The sequence below is a fragment of the Triticum dicoccoides genome, chromosome 7A, assembly GCF_002162155.2.
Source record: "Triticum dicoccoides isolate Atlit2015 ecotype Zavitan chromosome 7A, WEW_v2.0, whole genome shotgun sequence".
In the NCBI taxonomy this organism is placed as follows: Eukaryota; Viridiplantae; Streptophyta; class Magnoliopsida; order Poales; family Poaceae; genus Triticum; species Triticum dicoccoides.
Window position 1 is genome coordinate 168,126,676 of NC_041392.1, and position 18,978 is coordinate 168,145,653.

Sequence of the window (18,978 nt, forward strand, 5' to 3'; positions counted from 1 at the left end):
TTCCAGCAAAACAAGTGTGGAGGCCTAAACAAATACAAGATACAACAGCTTCTACATCTATCACAGCAATACCTACATCACCAAAGGAGGACGATGCAACAGATATGACATCGTCTGTGACACTTCTTACTTCTCCTTCACTCGGACAAATTTCAGAATCGGTGGATGCACTCGAGGAGGAGGCTGATATGTTGGACTATGAGTCTACGCCGGTTCATGAAGGTATGGATATCAGTATGGTGTATTACTTACCTGCTGAGTTTCGTGCTGTAGATGAACAAGGGGAGGTGGCTCAGCTGGATTTTGGCCCTAAAAACGCAATATTCGAGAAGCCAAAAGAACCAGTAATGCATCTGAAACCATTATATCTCAGAGGTCATATCAATGGGTCGCCGCTCACTCGGATGCTTGTTGATGGTGGTGTTGTGGTAAATCTTATGCCCTATTCGGTCTTCAAGAAATTGGGTTTGCCTGATGAAGAATAGATCAAGACCAATATGGTGCTCAACGGATTTGAAGGCAAAGAGAAAACTGAAGCCAAAGGTGTGATGTATGCGGAGCTTACAGTCGGAAGCAAAACTTTGGCTAATGCATTCTTTGTCACTGAGGTGCAAGGTAACTACAACGTCATACTAGGCCGCGATTGGGTTCATCCAAACCAGTGCGTGCCATCCACTATGCACCAATTTTTGATTCAGTGGGTTGATGATGAAGTGGAAGTCATTCATGCGGATAACTCGGCCTGTGTTGCTTTGGCCGATGCATCGGTGGATTGGCAACATCCCTATGCTACTTGCTTGACGGGACATGACTTATCAGAATTTGATTTTCTCAGCGCGACCAAGAATGGTTTTGTGCCTGTCTCTTTAAAGCCGACTGAATGCAATCGGCTCCAAGGTATGATATGTTTAAATGGATCCTAATTCTGAGTGGTTACAAAAACGTCTTGTAAAGTATCGGTCCAGTGAGAACGATATGCATGAGTCTATAAAGGAGTTGGATGACATGGATAAACTTTTACAAGGTTTTACATCAGCCAATCCGTTAGAAGAGGTAGATATTGGAGATGGTTCAGTCACTCGACCGACATTTATAAACAAAAATTTGAAAGCCGATTGTAAGGCTAAGTTAATCGAGCTATTGAAAGAATGTGTTTGTTGCTTTGCATGGGAATATCATGAGATGCCAGGGTTAAGCCGAAAGCTAGTGGAGCATCGGTTGCCTATAAAGGCCGGTTTTAGACCGTATAAACAGTCGGCCAAAAAATTTAATCCGAAAACATATGACCGGATCAAGGAAGAGATCGATCGACTGCTTGAAGCTAATTTCATTCGACCTTGTAGGTATGCCGAGTGGATTTCTAACATTGTCCCAGTGGAGAAGAAAGGATCCGGCAAGTTGAGGGTGTACATTGATTTCAGAAATTTGAATAGGGCTACACCCAAAGATGAGTATCCTATGCCAATAGCCAATATGCTTATTGATGATGCTTCTGGACATAAGGTTATTAGCTTTCTAGATGGTAATGCCGGATACAATTAATTTTTTATGGCCGAAGAGGACATGTACAAAACGGCTTTCCGATGTCCTGGTTTCCTTGGTTTATTCGAGTCGACAGTGATGACATTCGGATGAAAAAATGCTGGAGCCACGTATCAAAGGGCTATGAATTTATTTTTTCATGATTTACTCGGTGTCATACTTGAAGTTTATATTGATGATATTGTTGTCAAATCGGATGCTTTTGAATCTCACTTGGCCGATTTGTGTTTAGCTTTCGAAAGAATGAAAAAGTATGGACTGAAGATGAATCCTTTAAAGTGTGCATTCGGCGTATCAACTGGCAAGTTTTTGGGTTTCATTATTCATGAAGATGGCATAGAGATTGATCCCAAAAAGATAGAGACCATACATAAAGTGGAGGCTCCAACATGCAAGAGAGATATGCAAAAGTTCCTTGGCAAGGTCAATTATTTGAGAAGGTTCATAGCTAATCTATCAGGGAAAGTTGATGCATTTACTCCTATCCTTTGGTAAAAGAATGATGCTGATTTCACTTGGGGGGCAAAACAGCAAGAAGCATTTGATATGATCAAGAATTATTAGTGCACTCCTCCGGTGATGAAAGCACCCAAGCATAGGGAACCCTTCAGACTCTACATTGCAGCAAAGGAAGGAGTTATTGGTGCTGTTCTAACTCAGGAGACCGAAGGAAAAGAGCATGCCATCACTTATTTGAGCCACCTCTTATTGGATGCAGAGACAAGGTATACATTTATTGGGAAATTATGTCTATGCTTATATTATGCTTGCACAAAACTGAGACATTATTTAGTGCCGAGTGTTTGTGTAGTAGCTATTCAAACCGATGTCACTAAATACATGTTGCATAGGCCAATTCTTAGTGGTAGAATTGGCAAGTGGGCTTATGCTTTGATTGAATATGATTTGGCTTATGAATCTCTAAAATCCATGAAAGGCCAAATTGTTGGTAATTTCATTGTTGAACATCGGATTAATGACAAGAATGATGTTGATATGAACCTTGTTTCATGAGTACCATGGAGATTATATTTTGATGGTTCAGTTTGTAGCAATGGCCAAGGTGTTGGTATTGTTTATATATCTCCTCATGGTGCTGTTTTTGAAGCCTCATGACGCTTAGAATATTTTTGCAAAAACAATCAAGCCGAATATGAAGCATTGTTATTCGGCCTAGAGATGTTACTTGCTATAGGTGTTACACATATTGAGGCTTATGGTGATTCATTACTAGTGGTGCAGCAAATATCCAAAGTCTTTTAGTGTTTGGACAAATCACTTAATGTTTATCTTGATAAATGTTTAGATATAATCTCCACTTTGGATTGTTTTAGCATTGCACATATATCTAGACATGACAACTGGAAAGCAAATGAGTTGGCACCACAAGCATCTGGATACCATGTTGATCATGGCATGTTTCATATTTCTCAAAGTCCGATGTCTTGTCTTACCAGTATAGAAGAGGCCGAACCAGAACCCACTGATTCGGTCATTAATAAAAAATCTAGTGCAGGTGACAATCCCGACTGGAGGAAGCCCGTTGTTGATTACTTGTGCAATCCTAGTGAAAGGGTGGACATGGCTGTTCAGCGTATGGCTTTCAAGTATACAATGAGAGATGATGGTCTTTATCGCCGAACAGTCGATGATGTTCTTCTAAAGTGTTTGGATGAGGACCAGGCAAGAGTTGCTATGGGAGAAGTACATGAAGGCATTTGTGGCACTCACTAGTCGGCTCCCAAGATGAAATGGTTATTGCGACGTGCTGGGTTTTATTAGCCGATTATGGTTAATGACTGCTTCAGATATTATAAAGGGTGTGAAGCTTGTCAAAAATTTGGTGATATTCAATTGGCTCCTGCTGCTATGTTGCATCCTATTATCAAGCCATGGCCCTTCAGAGGATGGGGTTTAGACTTTATTGGGCAAATTCATCCATCTTCCTCAAAGGGGCATCGGTTCGTATTGGTGGCAACTGATTATTTCACTAAATGGTCTAAAGCAGTACTTCTCAAGAACATGACACATACAGAGGTAATTCAATTCATAACTGAGCACATTATTCATAAATTCAGTATTCCTCAAACGTTAACAACAGATCAAGGTTCATCTTTCATGTCACACCAAGTCAGAGAGTTTGCCGAATCTTATAACATAAAGTTGCTCAATTCCTCTCCATATTATGCCCAAGCTAGTGGACAAGCTGAGTCTAGCAATAAAATTTTAACCAAACTCATCAAGAAGAAGATTGAAGATAATCCAAGGAGATGGCATGAGTTGTTATCTGAAGCTTTGTGGGCACATAGAATTTCAAGGCATGGTGCTACGAAGGTGACCCCATATGAGCTAGTATATGGTCAAGAGGCCGTTTTACCGGTGGAAGTAAATTTGAGTGCTTTGAGAATAGCCAAACAAAATGATTTATCGGCAGTAGACTTTTATAACTTGATGATGGAAATAATTGATGAGGTTGCCGATAAACGTTTGGTTGCTTTGAAGTCCATAGAGAGAGACAAGTTGAGGGTTGCAAGAGCTTACAATAAGAAAGTTAAGTTGAAGAATTTTCAAGTTGGTGATCTCGTCTGGAAAGTGATTCTGCCGACTGGTTCAAGAGATAGAAAATTTGGGAAGTGGTCTCCAAGTTGGGAAGGTCCTTTTAGAATTACAAGAGTTGTTCGTGGAAATTCGTATTTGGTGGAATCAATACAAGGGGCATTGTTACCTCGAGCTCTCAATGGCAAATATTTGAAGAAGTACCACTAGAGTGTGTGGCAGGAAGCCTAAGTAGGCAATGGCCGATATACGATTATCGCACTTAGCACAAACATGGCCGATACATAATTATCGCCCTGACAAAAATAAATGGCCGATGGAGTGTTGATATCATCCTTAGAACAAACACTATGCATATTATTTTTCGGTGTGCAAGCTTTACCGAAAAATAGGGGGGCATGTGTTGACAGCTGATTTTGGCAAGATACAGATTGCAATCAAGATGGTCTCGAGTGAAAGGGTTTTCAGCATGAAAAGATTCACGTCGCCGATTGGAACCACTTTGATGTTTCGGTTATATTCATTCGACTTTATCTTACGGACCGAAACTATACTCCGAGTGACATAATTCAATGTTCCGAGTGGTTTTTAGCCAATCACGTCTTCAAGATCACCTCAGATGAAGGAGCACTCTTAAGGAATTGTCTTCGCCTCATCGAGGCAATCGATTTTGATATATAAATCATCTCAATCTGAGTTCATATGCAAAAGTTAGAGGCAATACACTGCAGACCGAACCTCAACGGAAATATGGCGCGAGGTGTCAGACACTTGTCTGATAGGTTGCGTGAGTAATTCGGCCATCAAGACGGCCTTGAATCGAAAAACCTTCAACACTAAAAAGTTTTGTCTCGTCGAGCCGGTCGTTTTTCATATAAAATTTGTCTCAATCCGAGGTCGTATGCAACCTGGAGAGGCAAATCAAGATCATGTTGTGTTTTCAGTCGGGAAACCGAGTGAAAAGTTTACCATCCGAGTGAAATTACCATCCGAGTGAAAAGATTACCGTCGGAATGAAAACTTGACGTTCGAGTAAGATATTTCCTTCCGAGCGAAATATAGTCATCTGAGTGAAAGATTGTCTTCCGAGTGAAATTATAGTCATCCGAGTGAAAGATTGTATTTCGAGTGAAAGACTCTAACATCCGAGTGAAAAGGTCCAGTCGGACGAAAAACTCTAATATCCGAGTGGATGAGCTCAGATCTGAGTGAAACTGAAGATGTGCCCGAAAGGTAATCCAGATGACCTTGGATGGAAAAGTGATCAACACGGAAGTTGTGCGCATCGTCAAGACGGTGAACTTTGGTTTTGGAGTCATTATCATATGAGATAGTATACGGCCTGTAAGTTCACTACGAGACTCGGACAATCCAGTCTGTTACATGACCGAGTCCGATTGGATATTAAAGATAGCTTCATAGAATGTTCAAGATGGTCTTATTTGGAAAAGTGTTCAACACAAGGATTGTTCATCTCGTCGAGGCACACAAGTTTCATATTTGGGCCGTGTGTATCCGAGGTCATATGCAAGCTCAGCGGCCTGCGCAAGGAGGAAGACAGAAGTTGGGCCAGATTCAGACTGAATCCGAGTTGGAATAGAACTAGGACTCTAGGACGTGAATTGGTGTAATTTTTTGTAAGGAAAGCCTAGATGAATCCTTTGCTTGTACGGAAGTCCAGCCGCCTCTTATATATGTTGGGGGTGATGGCCGATTGAACAACACACAATCGAACAAATCAATATACTACTTTTTCATCTACGTTTTATCTCTCCACCGTTTTCTCTCTTGTTCTTCGTTGTTCTTTGTGATTGAGAACTGTGAATCCCGAGGCTCTAGGGGCGAGCGAATCAACCTAGGGCAGCCCATAGCCGCCTCACTCCCTGACGGGGTCCCTCCCGGGGGTGTGGGGTTTTCGGGTCTGCAAAAGCGCCCGTCGACTGTCTTGCGTATCATGCTGTCGGTCGGGTCTCCTTCGACGTGAGCTGCGGTGCATCACCCCCGGTGTCGAGGGTACACGTGACGTGTTCGTGTGTCAACAGATGGGCAGGCAGTTGATGATGCCCTTTATGCACTAGCAATGGGTCCTGATACTTGGGTAAGACATTATGAATCTTGCGTTGTTGGAGATGTGCACTACAACACCCTTGCACGCGAGGAAGGTAGGAAGACACAAAACAGTGCCATCATGAGCACGGATACGTACGGAAGAGAGACAACTGAAATGTATGCTAACATAACAGACATTGTTTAGTTGCAGTATATCTCCAGTTTCGAGGATCATCGGTGTGTGGTTTTGTTGTGCTGTCGTTGCTATAACCTGTTTTCCAGGATCGCAAAACCCAGAGCTGATGATTATTTCAAATCCATCAATGTCAAGACGGCGTACTAGACCAACGAGCCTTTTATTTTGGCAAATCAAGCAACACATATATTTTTCTTGGAAGACACATTTCCACGTAGCCATGAATGGAGAGTATTGCAAAGGTTTGAGCAGAGGAATTGGTTTAATGAAGTTGCACAACAAGAAGATGCTTACACTGCTCCTGATGTACAAGATTCCATAGATGTTCCTAATATCTTTGAGGACCATCACGTCAATGACGCTGGCGAAAAGATTGCCTGTCGTGCTGAGGACATACAAGAGTTTATCAAGAAGAAGCCAACGTTCGAGGACATTGAGGATGAATAAGAAGATTACACTTTGGGGAATTACGATTCAGACTGATACACATGGCGAAGATGTTGACGCTACTGCTGCAGATGATGATTAGATTGCTTTTGTCGTATTTGCCTGTCAGAAGACGTTTTTTATCTACTATGTGAAATTGTGTTTGCTATGACAATTGAAACCTGATGAACGTGTTGTTTAGTATTTTGCTGTGAGAACATCACTTGTTATGTATGTTCATTTGTGTTTGGTGATTGTATGACGACTAAAACATGATGAAATTGTTGTTTAGTTGTACTCATATTTGGCTATGAAACTTGAATCTGATGACTTACTTTGCTATTGGGACTGCAATTTGCTCGACGTCTTCGAATGGGAACAAAGCTAACCCGATAGAGCCTTTGCTAATTTATTTATTTATTACTAAAAGGGCCTATGCTATTTATTTATTTATGAGCCAAAGGGGATACCCCCCGATTTCTGTTAACAGAAATCATTAGATGTTCACAACACTACGCCGAGCCTGCTACACAGGTTTCATTCATTACTAGTTTCAGCAAAGTGCTCATGTCATAGCCACTGAATACATCACGAGTGCTACATACACTGCAAATAAAGAGACAATCATCCTACAGAGCACATCGATTTTGCCCATTATCTTCACAAGCTCTTTCATCTCCTCATTGCTGTCAAGGCCGTTTAGCAGCTGTTGGTTGGCCATGATCAGAGGAACTGCATCTTTAACCTTCTGCTCTGCATCTTCCTCTTCTATTGTTCCTTCAGTTACTTGTCCAACACCTCAACCTGCAGGTATTGTGATTCCTCGGCTAACCAAATAATCAGCGTAGTTGCATCCCCCCACATAAGCAACTTCCCAGAAATACAAATCACACGAATCTTCCCTTTTCTACATGAATAAAATTGGAAGATCATCAACCAAACTATTAAAAATATCAGCAACTGAAAGCAGCAGAACAACACTTAAACATATTATTACCCCATGATTCGGGCATTTGTAGAAGACTCGGCCAGGGTTGAGGATTGTGGTTGAGATGTGACGGATGACTCTGCGTGATTTGCAGTAGTGGCACCACACCAACGGCAGCGGGTTGCGATGAGCAACTGGCAGCGGTGCGTGTGCCGACGGGGGTGTGATGAAACCCACAGGTGATGTTACGGGTGGCGACTTGGCACATATCTGGTTGTTGCCTGCTGAAGAGTAGGTGGACGAGCAGCCAACGGACATGGTTGCTGCGGCCTGAGCTTCTGATGCTAGGCACAGTAAGTAGAGAGGAGGAGAAGCGAACGTTGGATATGTCAGTTTCATTGCTTGCAGAGAAGCATAGCACCATATATAGTCATAGTCTAGGTTTGGGTTCGAACCTGCTACGGGAGCACGTCTCTTTTTTTCTAAAACTTAGCAACATCTCTTTACTGGTACACTAGCTTGTTCTGTACGCCTTCTCAAGTCTATGATTTTCTTTATTTTTTTGCGAGGAAGGAAGGAGGACAAAATTGAGATTTCCTGGGACTCGAACCCAAACCTCTCGGTTGAAAACCAAGGGTGCTAGTCACTTATGTGGCGAACGTTCCTTGGGAGGAGGACGGCAGACGAACGCATTTTCCTCGCAGTTTTAGTTGCGATGCAAGATTGAACGGTCGCAGTTTCAGGAACGTTATCACGCGAACGATTGTGCCAACCTTGACCGTTGGATTGACATTCAACGTCTGTCGTGTTTCTTTAGTATCTTCTTCCTCCAGCCGCCAAAGCCAAACCAGCGCCGGCGGGACCGCCTGCTCCCGCCTCCCACGGCTGGCTGTGCTGCCGCACACGCATCGTGGCCACATCGCACCCTAAAACTCTGCGCATCTTCCCCAGTTCCTGTCCGTTCTCGTCCGAGGCCTCACCATCGTCCTCCGCCTTGGTTCTCTCGCCGCGGCACCGCCCTCCCGTGTTGTCAACATGGTCAACAACCGAGAGGAATAAGGAGATGACTGTACATGGTGAGGATGACAGTAGGGACCCAGTAGCGCGCACAGTAATTTTGTTTTTTTGGGACGGAGAAGGGTATCAACTGGGTTGTTCGGCAGCTGTGACCCATCTACCACATGACCAGCCCAGTTTGTTTTTTTCCTTTCTAAAAATGGCTAGCCCAACTTATTTGCAGAATAACCAACGTAGGCCTACTTGTTTTTCTACGCCCTGTTGGGACGGAAATATTTCAAGAGAAGGAGGGATGCATTATGCCCAAAAAATGGGTTATAAGTAATAAGAAATGGGCTATAAGTAATATTAAATGGGCTGTAAAATGGAAAAATACAGCAAACGGGCGTAACACTCTCTCTATAAAGATGTCCACTAATCACGGTAAAGGCTTTGGATCGTCGGACAATCTGACGGGCCTCATCTTCATCTTCCGGAAGCTCCTTCCTGAGCAGATGTGCAATATATGGCACTGTCCAGTCGGGAGTGATGACTAAAACCTCCATGATTAGGTCGACCACGGCTGGGATTTTGACTTCATCGGATCAGTAGAACTTTTGGGTTGTGGAGGCTCTTCTGTGAAGGGATCCTCTTGAACTGACAGGGTGTGTAGATGCTCCAAACACCAGGACTACTCCAACACCAGAACCATTGAACATCTTGGATCCATCAAAGAACATAGTCCAATGCTCCGAGTGAATCGAAGTCGGTTGTTGCTGTTCAATCCACTCGGCGAGGAAATCTGCAATTGCCTGGGACTTGATTGCTTTCTTTGCCTCGAACTTGATATCCAACGGAAGGAGTTCAATCGCCCATTTTTCCACTCGACCAGTTGCATCTCTGTTGTTTAGAATTTCTGATAATGGAGCGTCATTGACGACTGAAACCGAGTGGTCAAAGAAAAATGTGCAACTTTATTTGTGGTCAAATAAATTCCATAAACAAGCTTCTAATAATGTGGATATCTCTGCTTGGACGGAGTCAAGACTTCATAAATATAGTACACTAGGCGTTGAACTATGTAGGCTTTGCCTTCTTCTTCCCGCTCGACCGTGAGCACAGTGCTGACAACTTGTCCCGTGGCTACAATATACATCAGTAGAGGCTCTTTGCTGACTAGGGCAGCAAGCACCGGCTGGGTGGAAAGCAGGGCGTTGAGCTCTACAAATCTGCTTCAGCTTCCGGAGTCCACTCGAACTTGTCAGACTTTTAAATTAGTCGGTAAAGAGGCAACGCCTTTTCACCGAGACGAGAACTGAATCGACTCAAAGCAGTCAGACAACCAGTAAGCTTCTGAACATGTGCACACGCACAGGGCATTTCATTTGGAGGATTGCACCAACTTTCTCTGGGTTTGCATCGATCCCTCATTCGGAAATGAGAAAACCGAGTAACTTTCCTCCTGGGACTCCAAATGTGCACTTTGATGGATTAAGCTTGATATCATATCTTCTCAGATTAGCAAAGGTTTCGGCGAGGTCAGTCAGTAGGTCGGAACCTTTACGTGACTTGACCATGATGTCATCCATGTATGCTTCCACATTCTGACTGATTTGAGTGAGCAGGCACTTCTGAATCATGTGCATGAATGTGGCACCAACATTCTTGAGACCAAAGGGCATGGTAACATAGCAAAAGCACCCAAAAGGGGTGATGAAAGCGGTTTTTATTTTGTCGGGGCCACACAATCGGATCTGATGGTACCCGGAATAAGTGTCCAAGAAGGACAAACGCTCACATCCCGCAATCGAGTCGACAATTTGATCGATGTGGGGTAGAGGCAAATGATCTTTCGGGCATGCCCGATTGATATGGTTGAAGTCGATACACATGCGAAGTGAATCATCTTTCTTGGGGACCATGACAACATTGGCGAGCCACTCAGAGTGGTATATCTCGCGGATGAACTCAGCTGCCAGAAGCCGAGCCACCTCTTCACCAATTGCCTTCCTCTTCTCCATAGCGGACTGACGGAGATGCTCTTTGACGGGTTTTGCTTTTGGGTCAACTCGCAAACGGTGCTCAGCCAGTCCTCTGGGTACACCTGGCATGTCATAAGGCTTCCATGCAAAGATGTCCCAGTTCTCACGGAGGAACTGGATGAGCGCTTCTTCCTATTTGTTGTCGAGTGTTGTTGAGATATGAGTCAGAGCAGCATTAGGATCGGTCAGGTGAACGTGAACTTGCTTTGTTTCACCAGACGACTGAAATGCAGATTCTGAAGCAGGCTTCTTGGCATGTAACAAATCACTCGGATCTACGTTCTTCTGATACTCTTACATTTCCACTACTGCCATTTGTTCATCGGCAATCTTCGAGCCCTTCTGGAAACACTCTTCCGCTCTCTGCCGATTACCAGTGATCGTGATCACACCCTTGGGACCAGGCATCTTCAGCTTGGGGTATATGTAACATGGTCGAGCCATGAAGCGGGCATATGCAGGTCTGCCCAGAATAGCATGATAAGCACTGTGAAAATCCACAACTTCAAATGTCAACTTTTCTTTGCGGTAATTCTCCGAATCACCGAAAACCACGTCAAGAGTGATCTGGCCGAGTGAATCAGCTTTCTTCCCAGGGATGACACCATGGAAGCGCATATTGCTTTCACTGAGCTTGGACATTGGGATGCCCATCCCTCGGAGAGTCTCAGCATACAAAATGTTCAGGCCACTACCACCAACCATCAAAACTTTGGTCAACCGAGTGCCCCCAACGACTGGGTCGACCACCAACGCTTGCCGCCCTGGGTAGCAATGTGTGCCGGATGGTCAGATTGGTCGAATGTAATGGGAGTCTTAGACCACTCCTGATATGTTGTCGTTGCCGGGGTGATACGTCCCCATCGTATCTACTTTTACAAACACTTTTGCCCTTGTTTTGGACTCTAACTTGCATGATTTGAATGGATCTAACCCGGACTAATGCTTTTTTCAACGGAATTGCCATGGTGTTATTTTTGTGCAGAAATAAAAGTTCTCGGAATGTCCTGAAACTTCATGCAGAATATTTTTGGAATATATAAAAAAATACTAGCGAAAGAATCAACTTCAGGGGGGCCACACCCTGTCCACGAGGGTAGGGGGCGCCCACCCCCCTGGGGCGCGCCCCCTGCCTCGTGGGCCGCCTGATGCTCCACCGACGTCAACTCCAACTCCATATATTCTCGTTCGGGGAGAAAAAATCGAAGAGAAGGATTCATCGCGTTTTACGATACGGAGCCGCCGCCAAGCCCTAATCTCTCTCGGGAGGGCTGATTTGGAGTCCGTTCAGGGCTCCGGAGAGGGGAATCCGTCGCCGTCGTCATCACCAACCTTCCTCCATCACCAATTTCATGATGCTCACCGCCGTGCGTGAGTAATTCCATCGTAGGCTTGCTGGACGGTGATGGGTTGGATGAGATTTATCATGTAATTGAGTTAGTTTTGTTAGGGTTTGATCCCTAGTATCCATTATGTTCTGAGATTGATGTTGCTATGACTTTGCTATGCTTAATGCTTGTCACTAGGGCCCGAGTGCCATGATTTCAGATCTGAACTTATTATGTTTTCATGAATATATGTGAGTTCTTGATCCTATCTTGCAAGTTAATAGTCACCTATTATGTGTTATGATCCGTTAACCCTGAAGTGACAGTAATTAGGATACTTACCGGTGATGACCGTAGTTTGAGGAGTTCATGTATTCACTAAGTGTTAATGCATTGGTCTGGTACTCTATTAAAAGGAGGCCTTAATATCCCTTAGTTTTCAATAGGACCCCGCTGCCACGGGAGGGTAGGACAAAAGATGTCATGCAAGTTCTTTCCCATAAGCACGTATGACTATATTCGGAATACATGGCTACATTACATTGATGAACTGGAGCTAGTTCTGTGTCACCCTAGGTTATAACTGTTGCATGAGGAATCACATCCGACATAATTATCCATCACTGATCCAATGCCTATGAGCTTTTCACATATTGATCTTTTCTTAGTTACTTTACCGTTGCCACTATTACAATTATTACAAAGCTCCCACTGTTACTTTTGCCACCGTTACCGTTACTTCCATACTACTTTGCTAGTAAATACTTTGCTGCAGATATTAAGTTTTCCAGGTGTGGTTGAATTGACAAGTCAGCTGCTAGTACTTGAGAATATTCTTTGGCTCCCCTTGTGTCGAATCAATAAATTTGGGTTGAATACACTACCCTCGAAAAGTGTTGCGGTCCCCTATACTTGTGGGTTATCAAGACTATTTTCTGGCGCCATTGCCGGGGACCATAGCTCTATTGTTTGAGTCACTTGGGATTTATATCCGTTGATCACTATGAGGAAGTTGAAAGATGAAAGAACCAAGATTTTCCCCTCAACTACGAGGTGAGGTAAGGAACTGCCATCTAGCTCTGCACTTGATTCACCTTCTGTTTTGAGTAAACTTGTGACACTTACACATGCTATTGATTCTGATAGGTCACATGTTATTGATGATGCCACTTCTGCTATGCATGATACTTATGATGAAACTACTTCTATGCTTCATACTACTGTGCCATTAGGTGAATTTCTTGATGAACAACTTGCTAGGGTTAGAGAGAATGAAATTATTGAAGCTGATAATATTGATGAAAGTGATGATGAAGATTCTCCCTAGATATGAATTACCTATTGTTCCTGAGGGTCATGTTATGGATGAAGAAACTGCTAGAGATTTTCTTGCTTGCAATGATAGATATGATCTTAAGAAATTATTAGCTAAGCTGAAAGAAAAGTCTTTGAATGCTAGAATGAAATATGACCCCTGCTTTTGCCACTTCACCTATCTGTATTTCCGATAAGGATTATGATTTCTCTATCGATCCTGAGATAATTTCTTTGGTTGAATCTGATCCTTTTTATGGCTATGAATCTGAAATTGTTGTGGCACATCTTACTAAATTAAATGATATAGCCACCCTATTCACTAATGATGAGAAAACTCACTACTGTTATATCCTTAAGTTATTTCCATTCGCATTAAAGGGTGATGCTAAAATATGGTTTAATTCTCTTGATCCTGGTTGTGTGTGTAGTCCCCAGGATATGATTTATTACTTCTCTGCTAAATATTTCCCCGCTCATAAGAAACAAGCTGCCTTAAGGGAAATGTATAATTTTGTGCAAATTGAAGAAGTGAGTCTCCCACAAGCTTGGGGGAGGCTTCTCCGGTTACTTAATGCTTTGCCTGATCATCCTCTCAAAAAATGAAATACTTGATATATTTTATAATGGACTAACCGATGCTTCCAGAGACCACCTGGATAGTTGTGCTGGTTGTATTTTCAGGGAAACAACTGTTGATCAAGCTAAATTGCTATTGAATAATATGTTGAGTAATGAAAATGATTGGACACTTCCTGAACCAACTCCTAAGCCAACTTCGATGAAAAGGGGTATTCTATTTCTCAGTCCTGAAGATATGCAAGAGGCAAAGAAATCTATGAAAGAAAAAGGTATTAAAGCTAAAGATGTTAAGAATTTGCCACCTATTGAAGAAATACATGGTCTTGATAACCCGACACAGGTAGTAAAGGTAAATTCTCTCTATAGATTTGACGAAGGTGATATTCCTCTTTATAAGTCTGCTAGCCAATGCTTAGATGAGTTTGATAATTTTATTGTTAAACAAGAAAACTTCAATGCTTATGTTGGTAGACAATTGAAACATAATGCTTATATGATTGAACACTTGAGTGATCACATGTCTAGAGTTAAAGGCAAACTTAAACTCATTAGTAAACATGCTTCTATGGATACCACTCAAGTAGAACAAGTGCCTAAAGCTCAAAATGATTTTCTCAATGAATTAAATAATAAGAAAAATGATAATGTTGTTAGAGTTATGACTAGAGGGGGTAAAATGACTCAGGAACCTTTGTATCCTGAAGGCCACCCTAAGAGAATTGAGCAAGATTCTCAGAGAACTAATGTTGATGCACCTAGTCCTTCTAAAAAGAACAAAAAGAAAAATGATAGGACTATGCATTCTTCTAGTGAACCTGTTGTTGACACACGTGAGAATCCCAATGACATTTCTATTTCTGATGCTGAAACACAATCTGGTAATGAACATGAACCTAGTGATAATGTTAATGATGATGTTCATGTTGATGCTCAACCTAGCAATAATAATGATGTAGAAATTGAACCTGTTGTTGATCTTGATAACCCACAATCAAAGAATCAACATTATGATAAGACAGACTTCGTTGCTAGGAAGCATGGTAAATAAAGAGAACCATGGGTTCAGAAACCCATGCCTTTTCCTCCTAAACCATCCAAGAAAAAGGATGATGAGGATTTTGAGCGCTTTGCTGAAATGATTAGACCTATCTTTTTGCGTATGCGTTTGACTGATATGCTTAAAATGAATCCTTATGCTAAATATATGAAGGATATTGTTACAAATAAAAAGAAAGATACCAAAAGCTGAAATTTCCACCATGCTTTCTAATTATACTTTTAAAGGTGGAATACCTAAGAAACAAGGAGATCCTGGAGTACCAACTATACCATGCTCTACTGAAAGAAACTATGTTAAAACTGCTTTATGTGATCTTGGAGCCGGTGTTAGTGTTATGCCTCTCTCTTTATATCGTAGACTTGATTTGAATAAGTTGACACCTACTGAAATATCTTTGCAAATGGCTGATAAATCAACTGCTATACCTGTCGGTATTTGTGAGGATGTGCCTGTTGTGGTTGCAAACGTTACTATTTTAACAGACTTTGTTATTCTTGATATTCCCAAGGATGATAGTATGTCGATTATCCTTGGTAGACCCTCTTTGAATACTGCAGGGGCTGTTATTGATTGCAACAAAGGCAATGTCACTTTTCACATTAATGGTAATGAGCATACAGTACACTTTTCGAGGAAACAACCTCAAGTCCATAGTATTAATTCTATTGGAAAAACATCAACGATTATTATTGGAGGTTTTGAATTCCCTTTTCCTACTGTCAAGAAGAAATATGATATTCTTATTTTTGGGGACATGCATATCCCCGTTGAGGTGACATAGTGTGTTATTCTAAAATTCTCCAGTTTCATGTTATTCGGAAAGAGTTTGTTTACAAGACTTGATCAACCTTGTTAATGGATTCCATTTGATGAGCATGAGATGGATGAAGTTAGGAAGCACAACTCTCTGTACCCTCCTTTTACTTTCTGTTATTTAGATTAAACAAAGCAATAATATTATTTTCTGTCTATTTTTTGAATTATCCATGAAATAAAAAATACACCAAAAATAAAAGTTCTCCAAATGCCCCGAAAATGAAATATGATTTTTCTAGAGTATTTAAGAATATTTGGCACTGAGAACACACCAGAGGGGGCAACCACCTGGCCACGAGGGTGCAGGGTGCGCCCTACCCCCCCTACGCGCACCCCCTGCCTCGGGGGCCCCTCGTGGCCCCTCTCCACTTATTCCAGCATCCACACACTTCGTCTTCCTCCAGAAAAAATCATCCACCAGCTCAAACCTGAGTTCTAGCTCATCTTGCTTCCATTTTCGATATCCTTGCTCAAAGCTCCATTCACAGAACTGCTTTGGGGGATTGTTCTTCGGTATGTGACTCCTCCAATGGTCTAATTAGTTTTTGTTCTAGTGCTTTATTTATTGCAAATTTTTGCTGCTTAGGTGACCCTGTTCTTGAGATTGCATGTCAAATTTATTTGGTCCCAAGTAGTTTTAATGCATGATATTGCCTCTAGGCACTTGTGGGAGTAGTTGCTATCAATTTTGTTGAGTTTGATTCACTTTTATTTTGAGTTACTAATTTTTTAGAAATTTTCAGAAAATGATGAAGAGATTTTTGAGGGGCTCTTCGAGCCGAAGCTCGAAGGATAAGAAAAGTGAAGAGAATAAGAAGCCCAAATATAATCTCCCTCGCACTGCGGAGGTTCGACCGTGCAAATGGCCTTGTGATGAGTTCTTGAGAGCAGCTGGGATTCATGATGATTTTTATTACTTGAGAATGCAGGCCTCACCGACTTTTTCCACGACCAGCTCGAACAGTATCTCCATCTCACTAATATTTTTGTACAAAATTTTCATTTCCATGCTAGGAGATCGCCACCTTCGATGGATTTTTATTTATATGATGAGTTTAGGGAGATGTCACTTTATGATTTTTGTGCGGTTTGCAAGATGCCCTCTGAGGGCAGCGTCTAGGAACCACATCCTAGGGTTGTGCCAGGATTTATTGATATGATTGATGTAGGGGAAACGAGAAAAGTGTCAGATGCAAGACTACTAGCATACATTTTCCTGTTCTACGTTACTATGCAATATTTGCTAGTAGATGTTTAATTGGCCGCGGGAACAGTGGGGGCCTCAGTGCTCCTGACCTCGCCATTTTGCGCCATGCTTTATTCCGTGACAAAACTTTCAGTTTAGGTGCTATGGTTGCTAAACGGTTGAGTTTAAAACGTACAAAGGGCCCCATTTTTTGAGGTATCTTTGCTTCGAGTCTTACTAAATATTTTGGGATACCTATTAGACACCATGAGAAAGAGGAAAAGTTGTTGCCCTCTATTTTATTCGACTACAAAAGTATGGTAGCACACGATTTTATTTGTGATGATAAGGAGAAGAGACTCATTTATAACCTGGTATTCAGTGAAAAGACTTGTTAGATTATTACCTGCCTGCACCTTCTTTGTTTAACATTTATTCAGGCACATACATCATCCTGCCCGATGACATTTATGCATATTGGGAGCGAACACGATCCCTAGAGCATGAGCATGATCCATCTCCTGACCCTTATCGATAGTATGTTTATCAGTGGGATTCGGAGGAGATCGCTAACCAATGGCACCCTGAGGATCCTCCTCAGTACACTGGAGAGGACCACTTTGATCCATGGGCATAGACCAACTTAGGCCAAAAGCCTAAGTTTGGGGGAGTACGCATTTCTCACCGACATTACATTCATGTTCACACACTCATTCTAGTTGTCGGCGCTCATACTTTTTCATTGTACTATCCATGCTAGTTTATTTTCCTTTTTCTCGCTTTCTTCTTGTGTGTTTGAATAACCTTAAGGAAAACAAAAACAAAATTAGTTGTAGCTTTCAGCTAGTTTACTTTCCATGCCTGTAGTAGTAATAATTAAAAGAAAACCCAAAAAGATTTCTCGTTCTTCTTTTGCTTGTTGGGAGCTTTCCCGTGTAAATAGTTTTATTTCTTTTCTTTGGGTCGAGAGGAGAAGACCATGATGAAAATGTTGAATGGCTCTTATATGCATTATTGTTAATTTAACGAAGAGCCATATTACCTTGTCTTCTCCTTTGTATTAAATGCTTGTAGATTCCAGCTTAGTCCAATGCACGTGCACTATTATTATTATCACACCGTTCGGTCGTGCAAGTAAAGGCAATAATGACAATATATGATGGACTGATTGAGATGAGAGAAGCTGGTATGAACTTGACCTCTCTTGTTTTTGTAAATATGATTAGTTCATCATTCTTGATTCAGCCTATTATGAATGAAACATGTTTGCAATGACAATTAGAGATTATAGTTGCTTATGCCATGCTTAATTAGCTAGGAGTTTATAATGGTTTACCTTGCGTGCCAACATCATATTAAAATGGTTGTGATGTGGTATGATAGGGTGGTATCCTCCTTTGAACAATTCGAGTGGCTTGACTTGGCACATGTTCACGCATGTAGTTGAAACAAAATCAACATAGCCTCCATGATATTTATGTTCATGGTGAATTATATCCTACTCATGCTTGCATTCGGTGTTGATTAATTTTAATGCATGTTCATGACTGTTGTCGCTCTCTAGTTGGTCGCTTCCCAGTCTCTTTCTAGCCTTCACTTGTACTAAGTGGGAATACTGCTTGTGCATCCACTTCCATAAACCCCAAAATTATTTCATATGAGTCCACCATACCTACCTATATGCGGTATCTACTTGCCGTTCCAAGTAAATATGTATGTGCCAAACTCTAAACCTTCAAATGAAATTCTGTTTTTGTCGTGGAGTTGACACAGCAGATGTCCTAGAGCAAGGACTTAGTCGTAGGGCCATCGCACTAGGAAGCTTAAAGGGGTTAATCGGGACGAAGGACACACGAGAGTTTTTTATACTAGTTCGGCCCCTTATGATGAAGGTAAAAGCCAATGTCTAGTTGGGATTGGTATTGCTGAACTTGCGATCTCCAAGAGGCTCAACTCG